General features: G+C 43.3%; 1 pseudogene; it reads right to left on the bottom strand.

The window, feature by feature from the left end:
* Nucleotides 1-4,479: 4,479 nt before the first annotated feature.
* LOC147417068 (uncharacterized) lies at nucleotides 4,480-5,743 on the bottom strand (annotated as a pseudogene).
* Nucleotides 5,744-6,680: the final 937 nt, after the last annotated feature.

The raw sequence follows: 6,680 nt of genomic DNA, 5'->3' as shown, positions 1-6,680 counted from the left end.
GAAGAGAGTTTTAACGTCGTAGGAAACTATCCCAAAAGACGTTAAAGATTAGGTTAGATGTAGACTTACGTTAAATTAGATTTAGGTTTATTTTTAGTTAGATTTACGTTTATTTAGATTTACGCTTATTTACGTTAGATCGAGTCCACACAAGAATTACTTATGGTTTAGGGTTTAGAGTTAGACGAATAGTGAAAAGATCTACTATGAAAAGATGTTAAGATGCTGTGAAGTGCTACAGCTAGAGAGGAGGCAAAGGGGCTTTGTCCACTACATGAAGTATCATGTAGACGTGGGTCTGTAGATTTCTTGTACCCACAAATATAGGTATTGACCAATAAAGACGAGATTATAACCCGGTGGTTCTGATCTCCGTGCACCTCTAGACTGAGGTGTGCGGGGATTGTACATGACTAGAGAATGTGAGGTAGAGAGAGAGAGAGAGAGAGAGAGAGAGAAAGAGAGAGATAAGACGAAGAATTCCAATAGAATATTAAATTTGTTGTCCAGGTTATAAGATTTTTATCCTCATTATGAGTAGTGACGCGGATGTGGGACCGTCCAACCGAAACACCTATCTCTCAATGAGGGTCTTATGTCCTTGTAATCAATGCAATCATGCTGTGCGACGGACAAGACGTGTTTCTTTTCAGCATGTTCGCGAATTTGGCGAGTTCGATCCATCTATTATAGATCGAGTTGTTGCCAATTATAACTCGTCGGACTCTGACGCTGGCCAACAAGCAGCAATCTTGCAACCCAATAGACGTGTTCGCAGGCGCTTTGGTCAAGCAGCATATGTGAGGCCACAAGATGTAGCCTCTGACAGCTCGGGGATGATCATGCAGAGCACATTCCCAACGAGGCAATGTTTGAGCCCGATATTGATAAAATGATCGAGACGATCATGGATTCAGAAGGGCTTATCTATGATGATATGAAAAGTGAAGCCGATACGCCATTGTATAATGGAGCACGTATGTCTAGATTGAAAGCACTCCTGGTTCTTCTCAACATGCAGGCAAAGTTTGGATGGAGTGACACTAGCGTCACAGCGCTTTTCAAGTGATCTATTACAATTAGTTTACTTAAATAAAACTCTAAATGTATAATGATCTGATAGATTTTTACATGACTGAAAGCTGTCTTACTGACTGAAAGATGTTTATACTTACTGAAAGCTGTCTTTATTGTCTTTTTTTTGCAGAATCCGACAGATACGCCCCTTGGACGCAATGAGACGTCTGACTAGACGACGTCAGTTTAGCCGTAGCTAGATAGCATTAGTTTAGGGTTTCTCATAGCTTATGTATCATGAGACGGATTTTATACGTCTTTTTGAACCATGTATATTATTACATTTGTCACCGCAGTTCATTTTTCCAATCAATTCTTTATGCCTATGATGTTGTACAATTGTCATTATTACATTTGCCAATCAATTCATTTTGCCTATGATGTGTACAATTGTCAATTTTACGCTTGACGATTTTGCAAACAATGCGTCTTGTGGGTGACTATTTTGGGTCTATTATCTACCCTTGCACTTTTTTAAAAAAGTGAATCAAGTACAATATGGTTGATGGGTGGCAGGGCATTCAATGCCCTGTCACCAAAAGAAAATTCTCTCGGGCGTCGCTATAACCGTCGCTATTTATGGCTCTGGAGCGTCGCTATAAGCGTCGCTATAGACTTTTGTGTAAACGTCGCTATAACCGTCGCTATGACCATCGCTATGAGCGTCTCTATATAGCGACGCATATAGCGACGCCTATAGCATCGCATATAGCGAGGCTCTCGTAGCGACGCTATTAGCAACGGTTTTAGCGACGCCGGGGGTTATAAAAACCCAGTGTATTTCCGTCGCTAACAGCGTCACAAGAGCACACAACCTCTTGTAGTGAGCTTTTATATATTCTACATGCCCTAGACACATGTAGGCACTACTTATTGGGGACTTCATTTATTCTACGAACCGATCACCAAAGTCTCAAGTATTTCATGACGCAAACCAAGCTCTCCGACAAACAAATGAGGTGGGAAAATTTTCTTTCGCAATTTAATTTCCATATTTCTCACGTTGCTGGTAAGGACAATCAAGTGGCCCATGCACTTTCACAACAACCAAAAGTTAACGCGGTGTCTATAGCTACTCACAATGATCTATCCTCTATGATAGATGAGTATGCTATTAACCCTGACTTTAGAGACATAATGTCGGCCCTTGCTTTGGGGAAGATCAAGGAGCCATTCACCTTGTAGGATGGTTATCTTCTCCACAGTAATAGGCTATGTGTTACCCATTCCCTTTGTGAGAGAAAGTTACGTATGAATGCCATCCTCCTCCCTATGCGAGGCATAGAGGTATTCAACCTACTCTTTGAGGAGTAGAGAGGTATTTCTATTGGCCTACCATGAAAGTGGACATACAAGAGTATGTTTCAAAATGAGTAGTATGCCAAAAGACCAAGTATGATAGAGGGAAGCAACCTGAATTACTCAAGTCATTGCCTATCCCAAATTCACCATGGGAGAGTATATCCATGGATTTCATCTTTGGATTTCCCAAGTCTATCCATTGGAATATGAGAATAAGGACAATAATCCACAAGTTTAGGAAGCAAGCACACTTTATTCCTGTCAAAAAGACTATTAAGGCACACCAAATAGCAACTCTCTTCATATCTCTCGTATTTTCAAACACCATGGATTACCAACATCCATTGTGTCAGATAGAGATCCTAGAATGACTAGTAACTTTTGGAAAGGTCTCTTTGAAAATCTAGGAACAAGATTGAATTTATCACACAAAGACAAACGGATGGCCAAAGTGAGATAGCCAATCTTACGATACTAAATCTACTAAAGAATTATGTTATGGAATAAGAAGTTCGGTTTAGAATTGCGTATTGGATTTTATGGCTTAAGGTTACGGCTTAAATGAACAAGAAGAATATATAATTTGAATGAATATGGGGTTTTGGACTAAGATGCTGGCTTAGTATTAGTATTTGGTAGATTATGACGGGCTTAGTGTAGAGCTTAGGATTATGGTGGCTCGGTTTAGAGCTTAAGGTTATGGCTTAAGAGATTAGAGATTAGGCTCGGCTAATGTGTGTTAAAGATTATGGCTTCTTAGCTTCCTTCTCGGAAGAGAAGGCAGTCCCTTCAAAAAGAAGAGAGAGCTCCCAAAAAAAATGAGAGAGAGCCCCCAAGAGCCGTCCCTGTTTCCTTTATAGGTTGCATGGGCCTCCCTCTTGCTAAAAAAAGCGCCTACCCATTAGCAATGTCGCTAATGGGTACCCTTCCTATGACGTGACAGGTGGTTTTTTGGGCTGCATCAAATACTGCACGGCTTGTACTGAATCAGGTCGTGAGGAGCTCCTTGTCATTTCTTTCTGCAACCCGAGGCCTTGGTGGCTCTCCCTTGGCAACTCCCGACCTCCAACTTCTCTATCCACGTGCATCCACTCCTAGTGGGCTATTCCCTATCCAAGTTAGCGTGCCTTCATGCACCCGTAAGGTCCACCATCCCTTGTTTCTTTCACTTTCTTGGCCCTGCTCTTCCTTGTAGCCAGCTCTCTCTCGGCATTCCTCTTGTTTATGGTGCTGCCCTGCCAGCTGCAGACCCGTTCATTTGCTCCCCTCACATGCAGGCTCCCTACCCCCGACTTGACGGCCTTTCTCTGCAACCTGTCATCCACCTCTTCTGGAACCCCACTGTAGTGGCGCCTCCATTGCATGCAAAGTCAGCTTGATGTTTCCTTTTGTTACTAACAGATGAAAACCATTTTCAACTTGATTCCAAAACTCTTGCTTGGGCTCGCTTCACACCACCCTTGCTTGCCCCGATCATCGAAACAAAAATCTGCCTAATGCAATACTTTGACCAATGGCCGTCCATCGGATATTGAACTTGCCAAGCTTGGGCAATCTTCTTGCATACATCACAACACCTCATGCAATCCACACACCATAATATCACCGCCATCCAACATGGTCGTCAAACCGCTGCCATTCGGCATACTCCCCCACCAATAGCCTTAAGTACATGGCTATAAAAATCCAAGTGGTATTGGGCATAGAGAGCCGCTAAAAGCATTGATAGGAGATGCACCCCAACCCTTATCATAAACTTTCCTGATCACGTGAGCTTGGAAACCACCTCGGCACCGGTTTCTCTAGCAAGAATTCAAAGCCATGATTGGCGTGCAAAGTGCTATGTTTGGCACACACACCATATTCACACTTGTTCCAAGCTGCACCTAGCAAATGCACCATCACTCTCCTATCAACCTGCAAACTGCTATACGCCTACAGTTAACAATTCCATGAGGCGACACATTCTGGGTGTACCATCATTGCCCACCCCCTTGTTGAGCATTGATGCTCAACCATAGCATTATTTAGATAAGATAATTGCAGTACAGAAAAATTGATAGTAGTATTTATATAAGTAGTAGATAGATAGAGAGAGATTCACTGGCTGTAGCATCCATCCGGGTCAAATGGAAAGCCGTGAGCCTTCCCAAGCATGATTGCCACTCCTCCTAGATTAAAAAATATGGCATCGATTGTAGCCATCCACTTGGAAAACATATGAATTCAACCTCTCTTTGCACCTGCAACCCCAAGAATAAACTTTTGGAGCATCTTGGCATGGCATATACCTTCAACATGTATCCAGAAGCTTTTCCCGCACACAAAATGAACTTGTGTACATTGCAAAATGCCTGCATCATACACTAAAATGATTCTTCTGCTAGAGAGGGCTCCATAGCATGACCTACCTCCAAAAGCCTTTTCAATCTATGCACAGTTGCTTGCACAACAACCTTAAGCAGCAAGCCCATCAAAAGCATGGCACAAACCTTGAATACCTTCTTTTTGGCCTTCGATTGTGACGTAGAGAAGCATACAGATTCCTCCTATTTATCATAGGTCTGACTGAAGTGTCCAAGTACTAGCTCCAGAAGTGCCTCTTTATCCCCACAATTGACTGCGACCTGCTCTTCAATCACCTGCTCGATCACCACATCATTGGACAAGCAAGACAAAAATGATCCCACACTTCATCATCTGCAAGGTTGGCAATACCCTCCTCTTCACAAATAACTTGGCTCTCACAAGCTACACCCATACCTCTCTCCATAGAGTCAATTGCCGGAGCTGTCTCTCCACGGCCACACACTTGCTATGGAACCCTATAGTGCACCTCTACCTGCTGATCAAGGCAAGGCTACCCCACCCCTTTCATAGCTAAAGTATCACATCATACCTCTACTTCATCTTCACTTGAACTTGATGTACATAGCAATCCATTTTCCTCCACTAGGTCTTCAAAGTCTGCACTTTTACATGGTAAGCTAGGTCAAGCATTGCTTTCCAATCTTCGTCATAAGCCGCAAAAAACCCCATAGAACTGGAGCTTGAGTCACTCCAAGCATCTTTGTCATCACTTTCATACCCGCTACTGGCAAAGCCTGTTAAATATTCATCATAGAGTCAACTCAACTTCTTCATCAGCAATGCATACCTTTAGGTCAAATTTTCCACCCAATGGAGCATTTGATACTTCTGTCTTGAAATCTATGACAAAACATGTCCGAACCCTCGACCATGACTGCCAGGACTGCCTATCGGCAACCTTCAAATTGTTGAGCCAGGCCTTTGCTTTGCCCTGTATCACCTACGACAAACCTCTCAACTTTTCTTCATTGGTCAGCATGCCTAGTATCATCATATACAACTCTAGATCGCATATCCAATATACTGCATCTTCCTCGCCAGTGAAAACTGCCAGACCGCAATCTGCAGTCATCTTCAAGCTGTAGGACTTCACCGTGGAGCAATCAATAGGTCCTCCGTCGGGGCATCGCTGATGGGATGCGAAAAATGGGAAAACACCCAGCACACAAAATTTATGCCTCTCTATAGCCCAGTGATTCCACAACACCCCTATCCTCTCTTTAACACACACACAAAACCACAATTTGCAAACAACTATATTCTTAGCCCATTCCCAGCCAACCCAAACCGCATACGGACAAGCACCAAGCATGTCCACATGAATTCACCCTTAGACTCTTGAGAGCACCTTCATTCAAAGGAAAGGAATCTCAACAACCTTGAGCACCCTGAGATTATTGACATATATGATACGTTTGTCTATAAGCTAGTGGATATCCTCTTCCACGCATGATGTTGTTGCACATCTGCCATTCACATTCATGAAACACCATTGGACACTATAGCCGAAGCGACTCTAGATACTTATTTTTGAGCAGAGCAAACAAAAAACCATGTTCAGATCCTTTAGAGGAACACATGCAATGATGGAACAGTGTGGAACCTCCTCTATTGCTGACGCATGATACCTTGAAGCCTTCACTTGTGTAATTCACCTCTTTCACGCATCACACACAACCTTTGTTCACGATCCACCATGCTCGACGATAACCTTTGCTCATAGCCTTCAATCCATACACGTACATGGCATCCCTCAGACTTCCTTAGCATATGACCCGCCCCCGGCCCTCTTCTCAACTGGCTCTCGGCCACTTCTTCTGCAACCCGAAGCCTTGGTAGCTCTCCCTTGGCAACTCTTGACCTCCAGCTGCTATATCCACCTGCATCCACTCGTAGCCGGCTATTCCCTATCCAAGTGAGCATGCCTTCAT

This window comes from Adiantum capillus-veneris, unplaced genomic scaffold (assembly GCF_014529385.1).
Source record: "Adiantum capillus-veneris isolate H3 unplaced genomic scaffold, ASM1452938v2 Hic_scaffold_325, whole genome shotgun sequence".
Taxonomy (NCBI): Eukaryota; Viridiplantae; Streptophyta; class Polypodiopsida; order Polypodiales; family Pteridaceae; genus Adiantum; species Adiantum capillus-veneris.
This window is presented reverse-complemented; position numbering and strand designations above follow the sequence as displayed.